Source organism: Taudactylus pleione, unplaced genomic scaffold (genome assembly GCF_031769625.1).
Source record: "Taudactylus pleione unplaced genomic scaffold, aTauple2 ptg000562l, whole genome shotgun sequence".
Lineage (NCBI taxonomy): Eukaryota > Metazoa > Chordata > Amphibia > Anura > Myobatrachidae > Taudactylus > Taudactylus pleione.
The window spans coordinates 2,423,516-2,443,740 of record NW_028284964.1 but is presented as its reverse complement, the minus strand read 5'-3'; positions in this window follow the sequence as shown (position 1 = coordinate 2,443,740).

The window sequence follows — 20,225 nt, the reverse complement described above, 5'->3', positions numbered from 1 at the left end:
CTAACTACTCAAAACAGCAAATCACAGGCCAGAAGCCAGTACAAGTAAATGTAGATGGAGTAACAGGCTGGTCGTCTTTACACCAATACAGCAAGGTGGCAAAGCCCATAATGAAAAGATGGTCGCTCCCACCCTTATGTTGTATATTAAAAAGAAAATGTACAGGGACTGCCACTTTTGTGGCTGAAGTGCTTGGTTTGTTTGGGCCCCCACAAAAGAAAACAGCTTGGTGGTTTGGTTAAACCTGTCACGCCCCCTGGCATATTAGACCCTCTTACCTCAGCAACCGCTGTTGCTTCACTGACTGTCTGTCTCCACAGACCAGGCATCTCAGGATGTTTCTGTTTATTCCACTTCAGTATATGTTCCTGTTGCATGGGGGCAGCCATCTTGCCTGTGGTCACCTGATACCATTGCAGCCACTCATGAAGACTTACTGCTCACATGACTCCTGTGTCCAATCCCAGTGTAGTAAGTCCTATATAAACCTTTCCTAGGCACCTGTGCTTTGCCAGTTCAACTAGTCTTCTGAGGAGATTTCTGGCTGCAGCATCTTCATAAACCTGAGCAGCTTCCAACATTGCTAAAAATTCTTGCAGCTCCACTCTGCAAATCCCATATTGCTGCTTTACCCTGCACTTAAGTACTTTACAGCTTGATCATTCTCTGAGTTTCCCTGCTGCAATCAACTCTCACACTTGTGTGCTGTCTGTCTCCTGCAACACTTTATGCATATCAGCTCCAGTTTACAGCTTCATCCTGCCTTCAGTCTGCTGTTCCTACACCGCAGAATATCACTCCAGCCTGCTGAATATATCTTCTACACTTAGTCTCTCTGTGTGATCGTATACAGTCTGCACTTCTGCTTCCTTCATTCCTATTTGCACTGTGCTAGTGCTATCCTGCATTGCGCAACCTTCCATTCACCCGTGTGCTCCTGCCTGCATTCTCTGAAGACCTGCTGGAAACCTTGTTCTGTTGTCCATGTGTTACAGCATAATTATATACATCTCGGGAACTACTTGGACCCAGTCATCCTGCAGACTTATCAGTTCTCTGTGCACAGTCTCCAAGTATATTCCTGCAAATAGCTGCTCTTGTCTGCTAAACCAGTATAACTTCCAAAACATCATTTCAGTATATTGTTACTTCAACTAAAACTCCAAATGGCTTTATTCATCTCAGTACCTGTGCTGTATACAGACATCCAGCTTCCATTACAGACCCTACTTGTAGAGAGCACATGTCATAAAGTGTATCCTGTTCCTTTGCACTATCATACAGTTCTTAAAGCACCACTCACCTTCAAGTATTCCAGCTACAACTCACCTGTCACCACACCTTTATGTTTGTCATCTCATCTGCTCATTGCAGGTCTCTGACAAGTTGTAGGTTATCCATTATGCTGGTATCAGTCAGAATATTGCTAACCGGTCCCAGCCCGGTCTCCGAGTGGGTTCCAGCCCAGTGATACTAGTCGGTCCCAGCCCGTCCATTATGCTGGTCCCAGTCTGCATATTGCTAACTGGTCCCAGACCGGTCTCCAAGTGGGCTCCAGCCCAGTGATACTAGCCGTTGCTAGCAAAGTCATTATTCTGATCCCAGTCCAGATACTGCTAACTGATTCCAGCCCAGTCTCTATTCTGGACCCAGTTCTGCCCAGCCTACATTCTCCATTCCGATACTACTCTGGTCCAGCCTACATTTTCCATTTCAATCCTACTCAGGTCCAAGACAATTACCTACCTTGGTCTTCTACTACAGTCTTGCCACGCTCCCAGTCCTGGGTCCCAGTCCTGTGCCCACAACAAATTCAGTAATCTGACAAAACCAAGCTACCAATAGGCTTACAGCTAACAATGTAATGATCCTCAAAGTTCAAGATGTCTTTATCCTCATCATTACCCTTATCTCTGTTATTAATATCATCATCATACAGTATTAATTCACCCCACTGGAATTCACCACTACAGTCTCTGTAATTGGCAGCAATGATATCAGTTTTTCCACATTTATTTGGAAGCAGCCTCATATGCTGATCACTCACAAGGTTCCTTATTGTGTTAAACACTTTCTGAGTACACACTGGAGGATTGGCAGCTTAAGTGCACCATAAATAGTTTGTACAAGGGGCTCCAAATTTCCTTTTTTTATCCCAGTATTCAAAGGGACAGTGGGAGATGCAAATTTGCATATTATCATGCCATACTGTGTCAATATATGTGGACAATTATTTTAAACCTGTTCAGATATCATAATGTTTCACTCTGGTGCACTGAGTTGACTCATCCTCATCACCAGTTTGCCTCTTGAGAAAGGTAATTTGCTTTCCTGGCAGCAGTATTTGCAGGAGAAAGTGAGCAGGAGATGTTGTCATGTCATGTGCCACTTGAGCTGACATCTTACTCGCAAGGGCTCTTTGCATCTCCTAAGTTCTGTGTAATTTGGAAAGAAAGACATTACATAGGACTTAAACTTAGCATCAATCAAGGTTACCAAAATGTAATGAGCAAAATGTTACAAACTCTTTGGTCCTGGTGAAGCAAATAAAGAACTTGATCTACAATTCCTACATACTTAGTGGAGTTGCTTAGTTTCATCTCCTCCTTCAGCTTCTCTAGCTGCTTTTTTAGTAGTTTAATTAAGAGTGCAACCTATCTGGCAGTGTCTAAACTCACTTCACAGGTTACAATTTCAAATGGTTTCAGCAGCTTGCATAAAAACGAGAATATTCTCCAGTGTGCTACAGTAAGGTAGTAACATGACCCCCCTCTCCCTATCTCATGGCTTTATGGCTTGTTGCTGTTCTTCCAGTCACTAAAGCATAAAAATGGAGGAATTCAAACTGGTTACTACCTCTTGCTTCAGGTGGTGGAATGGCAAATTAACTGTTCTTACAGCTGCTACAATGTTGTACATGCAGTTGCTGAATGTCAAAAATGCCCAGAAATTTTATGGGCCACAGCCAGCATGTCCTGCAGGGACTTGTTATTTTCTGTAGATGGGGTTAGCCATTGTAGCCTATGGGCTATACTCCACAAAGTTTTTTGGGAGGGGGATCCAAAGGATCTCATACCGGTGCAGTCTGCTTGCACATAAAAAGACTGATTTTATAAACACTTAATTTAACATATATTTTTTAATGGAATAAACGACCACCACTTAACTGTTGTATATTTATTAAATTGTGGGTTAATAGAAGTGGATATGTTGCCCATAGCAACCAATCAGATACTATCAATTATCTTCTAGAAGGTGCTAGATAAATACTAAGTAGAATCTGAATGGTTGCTATGGGCAACATCTCCACTTCTATAAACCAGCACTTTAGTAAACATACCCTATAGTCTACCTCATCCTCTTGCACTCTCCAATTCTCTCACTCCTGCTTCCTGCTCTATGCTTCCCTTACACTGGCTGACTCCTTATGTCTTCAGTTTGTCTGACCCTACCCTTTAGACCAAGGGTCTTCAACCTTTAAGACAGTGTGGGCCACATTAAAAAATTCAACAAAGCTTGAGGGCCACTAAGCTATTCTGTGGTATTAAGACTCTTCCCCCTCCTCACACAATTATGTCCCATAACTTTCCCCATCCTACAATTTGAATTAGGTCCCAGAACGGCCCCCTCCTCCCACAATTATAATTATGCCCCATAACTGTCCCTACTCCTCCATTAATTATGTCAGATAGTTGCCCCCATCCTCATTCAATTATGTCCCATAACTGCCCCCTCTGCAGTGCCCCCAGTAGTGCCCCTTACACAGTGGCCCCAGTCATGGCCCCCCTATGCGGTGGCCCCAGTATTGGTGCCCATTATGTAGTGCCCCCAGTAGTGGTCCCCATTATGTAGTGCCCCCCATTATGTAGTGTCCCCAGTAGTGGTCCCAATTATGTAGTGCCCCATATACACAGACAACAAGAAAAACAATACTTACCTGAATTCCCGCTCCTGCACCCACCTCCGCCCGCTCCTCTGTCCTCCAGGCCCACTCGGCACTATGGGTCCATGGGTGCAGCAGCCAGTGAGAGTCTGTTTGACTCTCATTGGCTGCTAAAACAAACACACCACCGCCGGGTAGTATGAGTGGACAGCACTCACTGCACTATACTAAATGAAACAGACCTGGATCGCGCCACTGGTGAGGGGGTGACATTAAGGTGTGCCTCTGCACACCATTGGCGGGCCACGGGGAACAGCTCCATGGGTTGAAGACCCCTGCTTTAAACTGTAAGCTCCATGAGTAGGGCCCTCCTCCCTCCTGTTCTCATTACTTACTTTTCTTGCATCTTGCTCACCAGCTACACTCTATGTCTCCTCCTTGGGCTCTCTACCACTGGACTCCACTCCTCTATTTTTGTTTCTTCAGATGACCTAGACCCATTATCTGCACCCACACTCATAGCTACAGGTTTTAGCTTATTGTAAATATTTCCATTGCACCCTTTGCATTAGTGGCTGTGTTGAGATTTGTATTGCTATTTGCAGGGCCGGCCCTGGCCAATGTGATGCCCTAGGCAAGATCATGGCTGGTGCCCCCTAGCAGATAATCCCACCACCAATCTTAAAGTAGGTACACACCTGACAGATATATCTGCAGATTATGGTTGTTCATACACACTGAACAACCATCATCTGCGGTCCCGCTGGCCAGGGGTCACATAGCGACCCCCTCCCTGCCGGCCTCTGCAGCAAGTGTAAGGGCGGTCGGCTGATCGCCCGTACTCACAGCATGATGAGCAGATATACCCAATGTCGGCATCCCAACCGCCAGGGTACCAGAGGTAAGTAGCAGGGTTGGGGGGAAGGATAGGGTTTGGCACTAAGGGGGGAGGGGGAGGTTTAGGATGCAGGAAGGGGGAGGTTAGGTTCAGACACTGGGGGGAGTTAGGGTTAGACACCAAAGAGGGTTAGGGGAGGGGGAGGGTTAGGATACCGACCAACAAGAGTCGGTATGCTAACCTTGTCGGGATGCCAGGGTCTGGATTCTGACCACCGGGATCCTGACTGCCAGCATCCCATACCCAACCTGTGTGTACACAATGACCGACGGGCACACAATATATCTGCCGATTAATTGAATGGCTGATATATCAGTCAGTGTGTACCCAGCATTAGTGTATTCATATGCGGATGTCAAAAGATATATATATATATATATATATATATATAAACAACACAAGTACTGATAACAGCGCTATCCGAAACAGGTTATTCCAAACGAAGAGTCAGTCTCTGTTAAATCAAGTCCACTTAGACACACTATATTCCCAGTTTTTGAAGGTGGCTGCTCACAGTTTCCCAAGGTTGACCTTTGCTGTATGGTCCTCAGATCACATGAAAAATACAAAAAAGTGGAAACAAGCGCCCAATAGTGTGATATTGTTATAATAATTGTGACACGCACCACACCAATAAATACTGCGTACCGTATGAACCTAATAAATAGGCATGTAGTATGGACTCTTTTTGGAACTTCACTCCTAGTTTCCCTTTGCTGTACAATCCTCAGAGAGCATGAAAAATATAGAAACAGAGACAACGGCCCAATAGTGTGATACTGTTGTGATAATAATAACACACGCCACACAAAAATATTATGCGTACCGTTTTTCTTTATATATTTATATAGAAAAAAAATATCTTACAAACTTGACACTCACATGCTTTTCAAACTGCGACTCCACATACCAAGGGCACCCCAGATGGTTGAGTGCCGTGGATTAAGCCTGTTGTCATCTATATACATACATACACACACACACTATATATAGATACAGTATATATATTTGTGTTTAATAGCAGCCACAAGGAAATATATATTTTTATATATATATATATATATATATATACATACGTGTGTGTGCGTGTAATATATATATATATACACATATATTTGTGTGTGTGTTAAATATATATATATATATATATATATATATATATCTCATATAATGAATGGGGAGGGGAGAGGCAGTAATTGTTGGGTAGAGGCAGTATTTGATGGGGAGAGGCAGTAATTGATGGGGAGAGGCAATGGGTTAAGGAGAGAGGCAGTGAGTGATGCCCAGAAAAGGATGACAGAGGGAGGCAGTGGGTGACATCAGAGGGAGGGAGTGGGTGACGTAGAGAGCCAGTGGGTGACAGGAAGAGGGTGACAGGAGAGAGAGGTGATGGGGAGAGATAGTGAGTGACAGGGAGAGGCAGAGGGTGATAAAAAAGGCTGTCATGGAGAGGCAGTAAATTATGGGGAGGTGACCGGGAGAGGCAGTGGGTGACATGGAGAAGGTGACGGGGAGAGGCAGTGGGTGACAGAAAGATGGTGATGCTGGGGAAAGGCAGAGGGTGGCAGGGAGATGGTGCCACGAGAACCAGTAGTGAAAGGTAGAGGGTGATAGGGAGAAGCAATGGACGACCCCAGGGAGAGGATTATAGGCAGTGGATGAGAGAGAGGGTGACAGGGGTGATGTATAGGGGTGCACTTGGCTGGGTGGGAAGGGGGGAACAATAGGCTGGAGAAGGAGGGACACTGTAATTGTACTGGCTGGGTGGTTCTTGTTGAGGGGCAGTTAGATCGGGCAGTGGGCTGTTGGGGAGGTAAGGGTGCAGACAATGGGCTATCAGGGTGCAAGACACTGGGGTGAGTGTGCCATTGAGATGGTGGGGGACACTGGGCTGGATGGGGTGGCACTGCTAATGGGGAGGTCCTGGGCTGGATCGGACGTGGGGCAGTGGGATGGAGAACACTAGGCTAGAGAAGGGGGTACACTGGGCTGAATGAGTGGAGGACACTGGGACTGGCCTGGCTAGGGGGTTCTTGCTGGGTGCAAATGCCTCCGTTTGGCCAGCCACCCCCCCTGTTCACCTCCAAAACGGGGCAAGCTGTCAATCACAATCGACAGCTGCCTCACTTTAGTGCGCGACCCGTAGCGACGGAGCGCCCATCGCTGGCCGGGTTTCGCGCATGCACACGCCGGAGTGGGGGACCATCTACCCGCTTGCGAGCGCTGTCCTCAGAGGAAAGAATGAGGATTTGATTGTGGCTGCACCTAATGTTTAAGTATCAAGCCACTATCCAGGACAACACCAAGATTCCACACATGTCCAGAGTTATGTAGTTCTGAACCCCCAAGCGTAAGTCCTATTGGTTGGCCATGCTGCAGGCTTGTCCTGTGACCTATAATAAGGACCTCTGTTTTATCAGGATTCAGTCGCAGCCAACTGGCACTCATCCACTCCTGGAGCTCAGCTAGGCAGCCATTTAGGGTTGTTATTGGGTTCTTAATACCTGGAGCAAAGGACAGGTACAATTGTGTATCATCTGCATAGCAGTGGTAGACCAGGCCATGACGTCTGATTATTTCACCTAGTGGTAGCATGTATACTGCAAAAAGCATGGGAGATAGTATAGAACCTTGTGTGACACTGCATGGAAGTGGCACTGGTGATGAAGAGTTTACTCCAGAAGAAACTTTCTGTGACCTGCTGGTGAGAAATAATTTGAAGCAACTAAGGACTGTGCCATCCAGTCCACAGAAATTTTTCAGGCACTCAAATAGAATCCTGTGGTCTACAGTATCAAATGCTGCAGAGAGATCCAGAAGGATTACGATTGAACAATCACATCTGTCTCTTGCCATCAGGAAATCAATAAGCACACATACCAGGGCTGTTTCAGTGCTATGTCTTCTCCTGGATCCTGACTGGAATGGATCGTAAATATTATGTGTAGACAGGTGGGTTTCAAGTTGTGTTACCACCACTTTCTCAGTTACCTTTCCTAGAAAAGGAAGGTTTGATACAGGTCTGCAATTGGTCATGCAGTCGGGGTCTAAATTAGGTTTTTTAAGAAGTGGTCTAACAATTGCTTCCTTTAGTGGTTCTGGAAAAATGCCTGTCTGCAAAGAGCATTGAACTATTTTTGCAATTAAAGAGCCAATCATGTTCATACACCCTATGAGAAGCTTGGTTGAGACAGGGTCCAGATCACAGGTGGTGGGTTTGCATCCATTATGTCAAAGCTGTTCCATGGAGACAGGAGGCTTACCTTTGCAGGCTTGGTAGTTTTGCAATCCTTTGATGGCACTGTGGGGATTCCAGCCTGGATGGAGGATACTTTATCCGCAAAGAATCTTGACCGGGAGAGAGATACAGACAAGCTGCAGGCATGCTAGTTTGCAAAGCATCTTCACTGTATGGAAAAGCTGAGCTGGCCTATTGTTTGCTGCTTTGATCTCATTTGAAAAGAACTCTGTTTTCTTATGGGTAATTCTTGACTGATATTCTCCAATATGTTTGATTAGTTTTAACTTATCCTCTACCAGGGTCGTCTTCCTCCAACGTCTTTCAAGTCTACGACCCCTTTTCTTGAGTTCACTAACACTATTGTCAAACCAAGGGGCCTGACGATGTGGTATGCGGGGTCGTATATGTAGATATATGTGTAGCAGAAGAAATGATTTGTGTGAGGCCCAGGGCATTCATTGTGCACAGGAGGTCTTGGCCAAGGTGTGAGAGCTCATCATCAACCCATGCATTGAAATCCCCAGCCATCTTTGATGCTCCAGAACTAGTACAACAACAATATCTGCAAATTCTTGTAGAACTATCTTTCCATCTCCAGGGGGGGTGGAAAATGAGAAGTACTCTGAATCCTAATTCTGTAGAACTCCGTGCAGCGATGCACACAAATGAGTGAATAATTTCCATTGGGTGGACCCTAAGTTTAAGTGCTTTTTTAAAGCAGATGGCCACTCCCCCTCCCCTGAGTTTAAGTCTTGGGTTGTGAATGACAGAATAATTTGTTGGAACTGCAGCTTCCAAGATAGGTGCTGCATTTGCGTCTAGCCAAATATCTATAATACAGGCAAGATCTGCAGATTCAATAAGGTCAGCAATTGTTTCTTATAGAACTGGAATTACAAAGGATGGACCTAATTGGGTATACCAGAGGGCCTATAGTTTTCTTTATATTGAGTGTGGGGGCTCTGGGGATGTCAGTCTCTATGCGAGAACTTATGCTGCATGCACACGGTACGATCTGTACCACCAACCACTTGAAAGATATCTTTCAGTGTAATAATCTTGCCACATCTCTGAACAGGCAAAGTTGACAATATCGTGCAAGTTGGCCTGCATGTACGGACGATCATAGATATCGTTATCGTTCATGCGGGAACATGCATCGGTTTTCGTTCACTGCATAAAAATGAACGATATGAACAATATATCGTTGAATGATATTGTTATCGTTCATATCGTTAATAGATATTGTACCATTACAGATCTGTTCTTCCAAGCACAGGGCCGTTTGTTAGGTACCACTTCTATTTGTCTCCTATATGAAAATGGTGAGCCTGAAGGCAAGGAACTTAGGTGATTACAGCGGATAAGAGATTTTCGTCCTCGCTTCCCACGAATGCCCCGTTGAGATTTTTTTAAAAATGCCAAGGGATTTAAGAATGGAAACCTGTGCTGGATCAATAGGAACTGCTGCTCGTGGTGGGTGGAGTGAAAGCATAAAGCCGGAGGTATAAAAATACATTGGGTCATCGGTGAGAGAGTATAAATTGCATTTGATGATGAGAGAGAATCAAGCTTTTATTTTTCTCATTTCTGTGTGTGATCCAGAAGTTATAATGGGATTCATGAACAGTCTAATTTAATTTGGCTATTTCTACTGTATGTCCAGTTGCTTCTCTCTTGTACAAAATATATATTTTGAACAAGGAGTATCTAAGGACTTTCTTGTTTGCTAAGGGCCTGATTCAGAGCCGGACGCTATTTGCGGACGGTCGTTCCAAAATAGGGACCGGTTAATTAAATTGAGCGCTCACTCATTGCGGTTTGTTGACGCCTCTATGTCTGAGCGAGCGAACGAAAAATGCGCTCGCTATTTTGTAAAGACGTCCCTTTACCGTTCTCATCACACATCATCTCCAGTATTTATATGATTGATCGGGTACATCGAAAGGCATCTGAACTGCTCACAGTGCTTGTGGTAGGTTTATCCTACCGCAATCACTGCGAGCAGTTCAGGCTAAAAGACAACCAAGTGACGTGGTCGATGACGCTCCTTTACTAATTATGCACTCCCGTTAAACGCCCTTTTGACCGTTAGGCACGCCTGCATTCGGATCTCCACTCCCCCGTTTTCAAGCACCTTCCCCTGTTACCACCCACAAACGGTACATTCTGTCAATCAAATTAGCAAACCCTCGCTGTTTTGCGAGCGCACGATTTCCGACCACAATGACTGGTTTGCGCATGCGCATTACGACCCATATGCATGCGCAGTTTCGCGAACATCGCTCATAGCGAACGAGCGGCCGCTTACGAGCGGCTCTGAATCAGGCCCTAAGTCCAAGCAATAACTGATAACTAATATAACCGATTTTCATACTGAAAGGGGTATTGCACATTGTACCTGGAATCTGTCCATGCTTAGAGACTCCAAACTTCATTGAGAGCCACAAAGTCCCAAATAAAAGTACCAGTACATGGCCTGATTTCAGATTCTTTTCATAATAGCGGAAATGCTGATTCACCTTCCAGGAGGCAGCGTGGAGACAGAATGTTGCTTCAGGCTGATTGTTGTCATTCTGCTTAGATCAACATTTGTTACTGTGCTGTTTGCTGATCATAATACATCATTTTGCAATGATTGGGTGTCTTAAAAATAGCTGTGTCTGTGAGAACAAGCGATGCTAACCAGAATTTGTTTTAGGAGGCTGGGACACAAGGTTCTTAAAGCTTAAAGAAGTATAAACGTCAATGATCTGTATTTGGTTTGCAAAATACAGCAATATGGGTAAGCAATATACTGGCCCCCACTTATTAATGATCGCTATTACAATGCGATCTGGGCATGACATTACCGCCTATGATCGCATTGCAATATGCAATCATAGGCGGGACATGCAGTCAGGGTGGGCATAGCCTCCCCTTTCATACTCCCTCCCCTATCATACTCTCTGTCATCAGTGCTTAAAGTGGTCCTAGAGAAGTGGTGGAACTCACCACCCCCCTCGGTGCAATGTCAATAAAGGGACTAAAATCTCAGCGGGCGCCCGGCAAATGGAGCCTCCCTGCGGCGCCGGGCTAAGGCTGGGTCAGAGGAGGCGGAGCTGGTTCCGTCTCCAAATAGAAGTGACGGAACGCAGTGCCTGGAGAGCTGCCGGGGCTGCTGCGCATGTGCAGTCACACTGACTGCACATGCACGGCCGCCATTTCCTGGGCCGGCTAATTATGCGCGGTGTAGCCCATAGGCTACTGCTGCTGTCGCCATCTTCAGATGGCATTAGCTGCGGGGGCCAGTATCCGGAATGCATCGCATTCAGGATGTTGGTAAATTTGGCAGAATTGCACCCTAGGCGCAATTATATAGGGCAGACGGAATACACCTGTCAGAGACTGGCCTAGAGCTACTTAATGCGCAACTGCTGGGAATACTGGAGGCATGAAAAGGTCACGGCAATGGTGGTGGGCTACGGTTTGGGGAGAACCTAGTGTTGGCAGAATCACTGCAGGCCAGTCAACATAGTGGCGCTAATGAATCCGAGAAGACACGAAGAAGCGGACTTTTCGCTCCTAATTGAATACGGCCCCAAGTGTTTTTCCTGCCTGGTCACTTGCCATATACAAAGTTCACCATTTGTTCGGAGAGACCGCTTAGATTTCATTACATCGGTACTTGTACCTGTATAGCAAATAATGTGGTGCCTGGTACCTACTGTACACCACAAATTCTACTTTCATTCTCCATCGGACCTCTGATTGCACTTCAAATTTCCTTACATGAACAGATTGAAAATCACGATACTGAAATAAGTTTTTCCATTATCTAATACTTGCATTTACATTTGTATTTATATGATTTTGATAAACTGTAACTATCAAAAATTGTTTTACCATTTTTACTGCCTTACTCGTCAATCTAAATTCCAATCCGTTCTAATAAATATGCTGAGGTGGCTTATGCGGTCATTTGGAGCAGTAGTATAATATTACTTAGTGGGTTAGTGGAGGAAAGCCCCAATTCCCTGTTCTGCCAACACCGTAGTATCAGGGAAAAACTCGATAATCCGATCCCAGCACGAAAATGATCATAATCGTCAAGTCTAGGATATTTTACATGTTGAATTCCCCAATCCACAGATGGATCGCCGATCATCGATGGCCGCCAATCTGTGGATCGGGTCAGATCAGCAGAATGGTGAATTGGGGCTGTAGATGTACAGTATCGCCCGCATTGGGTGGAAGTGCTGCACTATGAGAAGAAAAAGGTTATTGAAACTATCTTGGAAATTCAGCTGTCATCGCACCTTTGGCTGATACCACCTAAAGGAAAGGTGTTACTATAATAAGCTGAAATACCCAGTAGTGCCATTGTAACATGAAAAACACAATAGCAACTGAATATACTGTAAACGAAGCACAAATAAAACATTCACAATAATATTGTAACAATACAATTCTCTAAATATAGCAGCATGTGTTTCCAATTAAGGGGCAAATTCAATCAGCCGCTGTAACAGTGTATGTATTAATCAATATATAATATATATATAAATGATGGCAAGAGCCATAACAATATGAATTGCTTGTCCCAGAGCTGTTTTTTCCAGATCAGTTACCTAGTCAGCTCACAATACAATCTAATTAGCATTTGTATACCTATAGCTAGCCCACACATAGCCTCAACACACACAGGGTCGGATTATAGGCAGGGCAACAGGGGCGGTCGTCCCGGGACCCCCACACAAATGGGGCCCCCACACACTGTCCCCGGCCACATCCCCCGATGAACACTTTTTTTTACTTCTAACAGAGCCGCCAGCGGCGGCCCGCAATTAAGCCCCACCCCTCCTGGTATTTGGCTCCACCCCCTTTTTAAAGACCTGCGAATCCCCCAACACTTCTGCTGCTGCCTCTGAAACCAGGAGAGGTAAGCAGCATTGTTTATGTTTATCTGTGTTTATGTATATGTATATATGTGTGTGTATGTATATATATATATATATATATACACACACACATATATATATATATATATATAATATAGCAGTCCTGCTAGGCTGTTTTAGTAGGACGCTGCGCCCTGCCCTATTTCTAAAAGGCAAGCACCCTGCCCTCCGGCGCAGCGCCCCGCTGAAACAGCCTGCAGGTGCCATCCCCACCCGCGGGTCGCAGTGTCCCGCAGGTGGGGAAAACTTCTGGTGAATGGATGCCAGGCGCATGCATTCACACTGACAACAGCACTTGGGGCAGCCCGGAACGCCTCCAAGAGTGACGAAAAGGGGGCTCATCTTAAAGACACGCCCCCTTTTAATTAGGCACGCCTCTTTTTTGGGGCACGCATGTCTAGATGTGCCCATTCTCTAGGGCATTGGACCTAGAGTGAACATATACATATATATATATATATAGAGAGAGAGAGAGAGAGAGAGAGATAGAGAGAGAGAGAGAGAGAGAGAGAGAGATTCAAATATTTTACAGTGCTCACCCTTAGTAGATATGAACTTAGAAATGTGTAATAAATGGAATAAGAAAAAATGGTTGTCAAATATATAAACAAACTTGGATTTATTCAAATACTGGTTGCATATGATGTCCACACGGATAACAATGCCTAATGTCCTAAGGGTAGGGTATTGTTTAAAAACAAAACAAAATGGGCAAGTGTCCTGGTGAAACGTCTGTGGCGTTCCTACTGGTAGATGACCCCTGGAGGGGATAGTTATAGCGAGCTTGCTGGCCCACTGTTAATAATGGTGTAATCAATCTAAGGTGATACACATACAGTATAGTCACTGGTAATGCTGATGATTAGGCCCAAATGATGTGGACCTAGTAATGGCGTCCCGTTACTGGTCCCTAGTGAAATGGAGCATAAAGTTCGTGGTGGCGGCTTACAGTGCCCGGGTTCCCTTCAGGACGGAATGCTGCGGCAGTGTGGTAGGGATCCATGGTAGGCAAGGCTGATGGCGTCTGGGGCTGGTGCCGCATACGACTGCTCCGACACCGGGTCCCGACTGCACACCTGCCTGTTGCCCAGGAGCCCCCATAGATTTTAATCCGGCCCTGTCAACACAGGAAGGCTTAGAACAATAGCCCACTAGTTTCATCTGAGCAAGGGTTTCAACTGACCAATAGGCTCAGTGGCAAACGCAGGATTTTGAAAGGGGGGTTTCCAAACCAATGACAAAACAAATCGAAACACATACAGGTACCACTCCTTAGGTACTCAATAATCCAAGATTGCTAATACATCACTGTGCAAAATTTCAGATGCATGTATTACATATTTCGTCAATGCCTTAATGAAGGAAAATGCATCTGAAATGTTTCACAGTAATGGATTAACGAGCTTGGATTATTGAGTACCCGAGGAGTGCTGCCTGTATCTGACTGAATATATATATATATATTAGAGATGAGCGGTTCCCACAGCTATACGAGCGTCCAGGAGGACGCTCCAGAATTATGGAGGGCGGCCCTCATTCAGAGCGTGCGCTCTGCTCAGAGCGTACGGCTCTGAATGAGGGCCATAGTCATTCACACTGCTGGAGCCACAGACGTAAGATGGGACTCAATACGCCTGGAAAGGGTCCAAGTATCAAACATATAATGGATTAATGGCTTATATGGTTAAATATATGGATTTGATTTATATGGTTAAATATATGCATTTGACTTATATGGTTAAATATATGGAATTGGCTTATATGGTTAAATATATGCATTTGACTTATATGGTTAAATATATGGAATTGGCTTATATGGTTAAATATATGGAATATGGCTTACATGGTGATGGCTAAGTCTGTACTGTAGTTAGTTATATGGATAGTAAGTGTAAGTCTGTAGCAAGTTTGTGCTAAACTGTAGTAGATTATATGTAACAAGTTTGCAGTGATTTGATAAAGTGATTTATAGTGCCATGTGCTTAATGGAGGCTGCAGTTTGTTCATATGATTCGCCATGCGTGTTAAACAATAGTATGGTCTGAGATGCTTAGTGAAGTGTTATAGCCTGGAATGGAGCGGTTTGCTGTAGAATATACATTTCAGACTGATGTCAGCTGGTGATTGTACTATTCGGTAGTGGCCAATTATATTGTAATAAGCTCATAAGTACCATACACTGTTTGATAGTTTTTCATATTTTGGCCTCTATTCACCACCACAATGGCTTTGAAATGAAACAAACAAGATGTGCTTTAACTGCAGACTTTCAGATTTAATTTGAGGGTAATTACATCCAAATCAGGTGAACGGTGTAGGAATTACAGCGGTTTCTATATGTGCCTCCCACTTTTTAAGGGGCCAAAAGTTATTTATAAGAGATGTAGTTTTATGGGAGTTTTTCTCATAGTCAAAATGGAGTCTGCAGTCAAAATGGCTGCCAGTATGAGGCTGTAAACAACAGGAACATGCGGGATAACATCCCCCACACAGAACATACAAACCCATCTCCCACCATGCTTTCTTAGCAATCATCTCTCTCTCTCTGTCTCACTTTTTCTCTCTCTCATCGCTGATTATATTTGATTAATACTGTTTTACGAGATATTGTATCCAAATTAGGGGTGTGCACCGGCCACTTTTCGTGTTTTGTGTTTTGGTTTTGGATCTGGATCTTTCTTCGTGTTTTGGATCTGGATTGGTTTTGCCAAAACCACCCTTGCGTGTTTTGGGTTCTGGGTTTTGTGTTTTGGATCTGTATTTTTTTGAAAAAAAGCATAAAAACAGCTAAAATCACAGAATTTGTAGGTTTTTCTGCTCCTATGCTATTATTAACCTCAATAACCTTAATTTCCACTCATTTCCAGTCTATTCTGAATACCTCACACCTCACAATAGTGTTTTTATGTCCAAAAGGTTGCACCGAGGTAGCTGGATGACTATGCTAAGCGACACAAGTGGGCGGCACAAACACGTGACCCATCTAGGCGTGAAACTGCAGTGGCAGACAGGATGGCATTGAAAAACTAGGCCCCAAACTGTACATAATGCAAAGAAAAAAAAGAGGTGCAAGATGGAATTGTCCTTGGGCCCTCCCACCCACCCTTATGTTGTATAAACAGGACATGCACACTTTAACAAACCAATCATTTCAGCGCCAGGGTCTGCCACACAACTGTGGCTGAAATGATTGGTTCGTTTGGGCCCCCACAAAACAAGCTGGCAATTTATCTGTCCCTGCACAAACTGGCTCTACGGAGGCAAGATGTCATCCTCATCCTCCTCATCCACCGATTCCTCACCCTCTTCAGTGTGTACATCCTCATCCTCACAGAGTATTAATTTGTCCCTGCTGGAACCACAGGTCCCTCTGTACGTTCTGGAGGCTGGTCTCCCTGGAAGAGTTGATAATTCATTTTATGAACATCATCTTCTCCACATTTTGTGGAAGCAACCTCCTACGCCTTTCGCTGACAAGGTTCCCGGCTGCACTAAACACTCTTTCGGAGTACACACTGGAGGGGGGGCAACTCAGGTAAAATAGAGCCAGTTTGTACAGGGACCTCCAAATTGCTTCTTTTTCCTGCCAGTACAGGTACGGACTGTCTGACATGCCTACTTGGATGCTGTCACCGATGTAATCCTTTAACAGACAGATGCACGCTTGTCGCTGCTGCTTTGAGGATTCAAGTGCGGCTACAGCCCACACAATTCACAAAGACAGAAAAAAAAAAGAATATTTTTATTGTTTGTGGAGCACACTTTGAGGGTTACACCACCCTTTAACAGACAGACGCACGCTTGTCGCTGCTGCTTTGAGGATGCAAGTGCGGCTACAGCCCACACAATTCACAAAGACAGAAAAAAGAAGAAGAATATTTTAATTGTTTGTGTAGAACACTTTGAGGTGTCACCACCCTTTAACAGACAGACGCACGCTTGTCGCTGCTGCTTTAAGGATGCAGGTGCGGCTACAGCCCACACATTTCACAAAGACCAAAAAAAAAAGAACAATATTTTAATTGTTTGTGTAGAACACTTTGAGGTGTCACCACCCTTTAACAGACAGACGCACGCTTGTCGCTGCTGCTTTAAGGATGCAGGTGCGGCTACAGCCCACACAATTCACATAGACAGAAAAAAAAAGAACAATATTTTAATTATTTGTGTAGCACACTTTGAGGGTGTCACCACCCTTTAACAGACAGACGCACGCTTGTCGCTGCTGCTTTGAGGATGCAAGTGTGGCTACATCGCACACAAGTCACAAACACATTAAAAAATAGTTTTTTATTTTTTGGAACATTTTGAGAGTTACACCACCCTTTAACAGACAGACGCACGCTTGTCGCTGCTGCTTTAAGGATGCAGGTGCGGCTACAGCCCACACATTTCACAAAGACCGAAAAAAAAAGAACAATATTTTAATTGTTTGTGTAGAACACTTTGAGGGTGTCACCACCCTTTAACAGACAGACGCACGCTTGTCGCTGCTGCTTTAAGGATGCAGGTGCGGCTACAGCCCACACAATTCACATAGACAGAAAAAAGAAGAATATTTTTATTGTTTGTGTAGCACACTTTGAGGGTGTCACCACCCTTTAACAGACAGACGCACGCTTGTCGCTGCTGCTTTAAGGATGCAGGTGCGGCTACATCGCACACAAGTCACAAACACATTAAAAAAATAGTTTTTTATTTTTTGGAGCACTTTGAGAGTTACACCACCTTTAACAGACAGACGCACGCTTGTCGCTGCTGCTTTAAGGATGCAGGTGCGGCTACAGCCCACACATTTCACAAAGACCAAAAAAAAAAGAACAATATTTTAATTGTTTGTGTAGCACACTTTGAGGGTGTCACCACCCTTTAACAGACAGACGCACGCTTGTCGCTGCTGCTTTAAGGATGCAGGTGCGGCTACAGCCCACACAATTCACAAAGACAGAAAAAAAAGAACAATATTTTAATTGTTTGTGTAGCACACTTTGAGGGTGTCACCACCCTTTAACAGACAGACGCACGCTTGTCGCTGCTGCTTTAAGGATGCAGGTGCGGCTACAGCCCACACATTTCACAAAGACCAAAAAAAAAAGAACAATATTTTAATTGTTTGTGTAGCACACTTTGAGGGTGTCACCACCCTTTAACAGACAGACGCACGCTTGTCGCTGCTGCTTTAAGGATGCAGGTGCGGCTACAGCCCACACAATTCACAAAGACAGAAAAAAAAGAACAATATTTTAATTGTTTGTGTAGCACACTTTGAGGGTGTCACCACCCTTTAACAGACAGACGCACGCTTGTCGCTGCTGCTTTAAGGATGCAGGTGCGGCTACAGCCCACACAATTCACAAAGACAGAAAAAAAAAGAACAATATTTTAATTGTTTGTGTAGCACACTTTGAGGGTGTCACCACCCTTTAACAGACAGACGCACGCTTGTCGCTGCTGCTTTGAGGATGCAGGTGGAATCTAGACGGGATTTGGAACCGAGGACACACTACCTCCATCAATTGTCTAAATCCCACTGCACTAATGTCGGATACCGGACGCACGTCTAACACCAACATAGCAGTCAAGGCCTCAGTTATACGTTTTGCTTCAGGATGACTGCTGTCGTACTTCATCCTCATCGCTAGGGACTGTTGGAGGGTCAATTGTTTAGTAAAAGTAGTGATGTTCCTACTTCCTCTCTGGGATGATGAACAACTACCAGCAGCAGCAACAGCACTAGGAGGAAGTGGTTCTTGATCTTTCCCTATTTTATTTTTATCGGAGAAAGTTTGGTCCTCCATTTATGTTATATTGATATATATACGTGCGGCTAAAGCGCACACAAACACAGAAAATATTATTTTATTTTTGCTGGAGAGTAGTGCACTTTGTGGGTTACACCACCCTTTAAGAAATGAGCCAGCCGGCTCTTTACTTATGGGACACAGGCGCACGCTTGGCGCTGCTCCTTTGTTGATGCACGTGCAGCCACAGTGCACACAATTCACAAACACAGAAAATAATTTTTTTTTTGGTTTGGACTGGAGTGTACTTTCGGGGGTTACAGCACCCTTAACGGTCAAGCCAGCCGGCCCTTTACTTATGACACAGGCGCACGCTTGGCACTACTTTGTTGATGCACGTGCGGCTACTGCGCACACAATTCACAAACACAGAAAATAATTTTTTTTTTGGTTTGGACTGGAGTGTACTTTCGGGGGTTACAGCACCCTTAACGGTCAAGCCAGCCGGCCCTTTACTTATGACACAGGCGCACGCTTGGCACTACTTTGTTGATGCACGTGCGGCTACTGCGCACACAATTCACAAACACAGAAAATAATTTTTTTTTTGGTTTGGACTGGAGTGTACTTTCGGGGGTTACAGCACCCTTAACGGTCAAGCCAGCCGGCCCTTTACTTATGACACAGGCGCACGCTTGGCACTACTTTGTTGATGCACGTGCGGCTACTGCGCACACAATTCACAAACACAGAAAATAATTTTTTTTTTGGTTTGGACTGGAGTGTACTTTCGGGGGTTACAGCACCCTTAACGGTCAAGCCAGCCGGCCCTTTACTTATGACACAGGCGCACGCTTGGCACTACTTTGTTGATGCACGTGCGGCTACTGTGCACACAATTCACAAACACAGAAAATAATTTTTTTTTTGGTTTGGACTGGAGTGTACTTTCGGGGGTTACAGCACCCTTAACGGTCAAGCCAGCCGGCCCTTTACTTATGACACAGGCGCACGCTTGGCACTACTTTGTTGATGCACGTGCGGCTACTGCGCACACAATTCACAAACACAGAAAATAATTTTTTTTTTGGTTTGGACTGGAGTGTACTTTCGGGGGTTACAGCACCCTTAACGGTCAAGCCAGCCGGCCCTTTACTTATGACACAGGCGCACGCTTGGCACTACTTTGTTGATGCACGTGCGGCTACTGCGCACACAATTCACAAACACAGAAAATAATTTTTTTTTTGGTTTGGACTGGAGTGTACTTTCGGGGGTTACAGCACCCTTAACGGTCAAGCCAGCCGGCCCTTTACTTATGACACAGGCGCACGCTTGGCACTACTTTGTTGATGCACGTGCGGCTACTGTGCACACAATTCACAAACACAGAAAATAATTTTTTTTTTGGTTTGGACTGGAGTGTACTTTCGGGGGTTACAGCACCCTTAACGGTCAAGCCAGCCGGCCCTTTACTTATGACACAGGCGCACGCTTGGCACTACTTTGTTGATGCACGTGC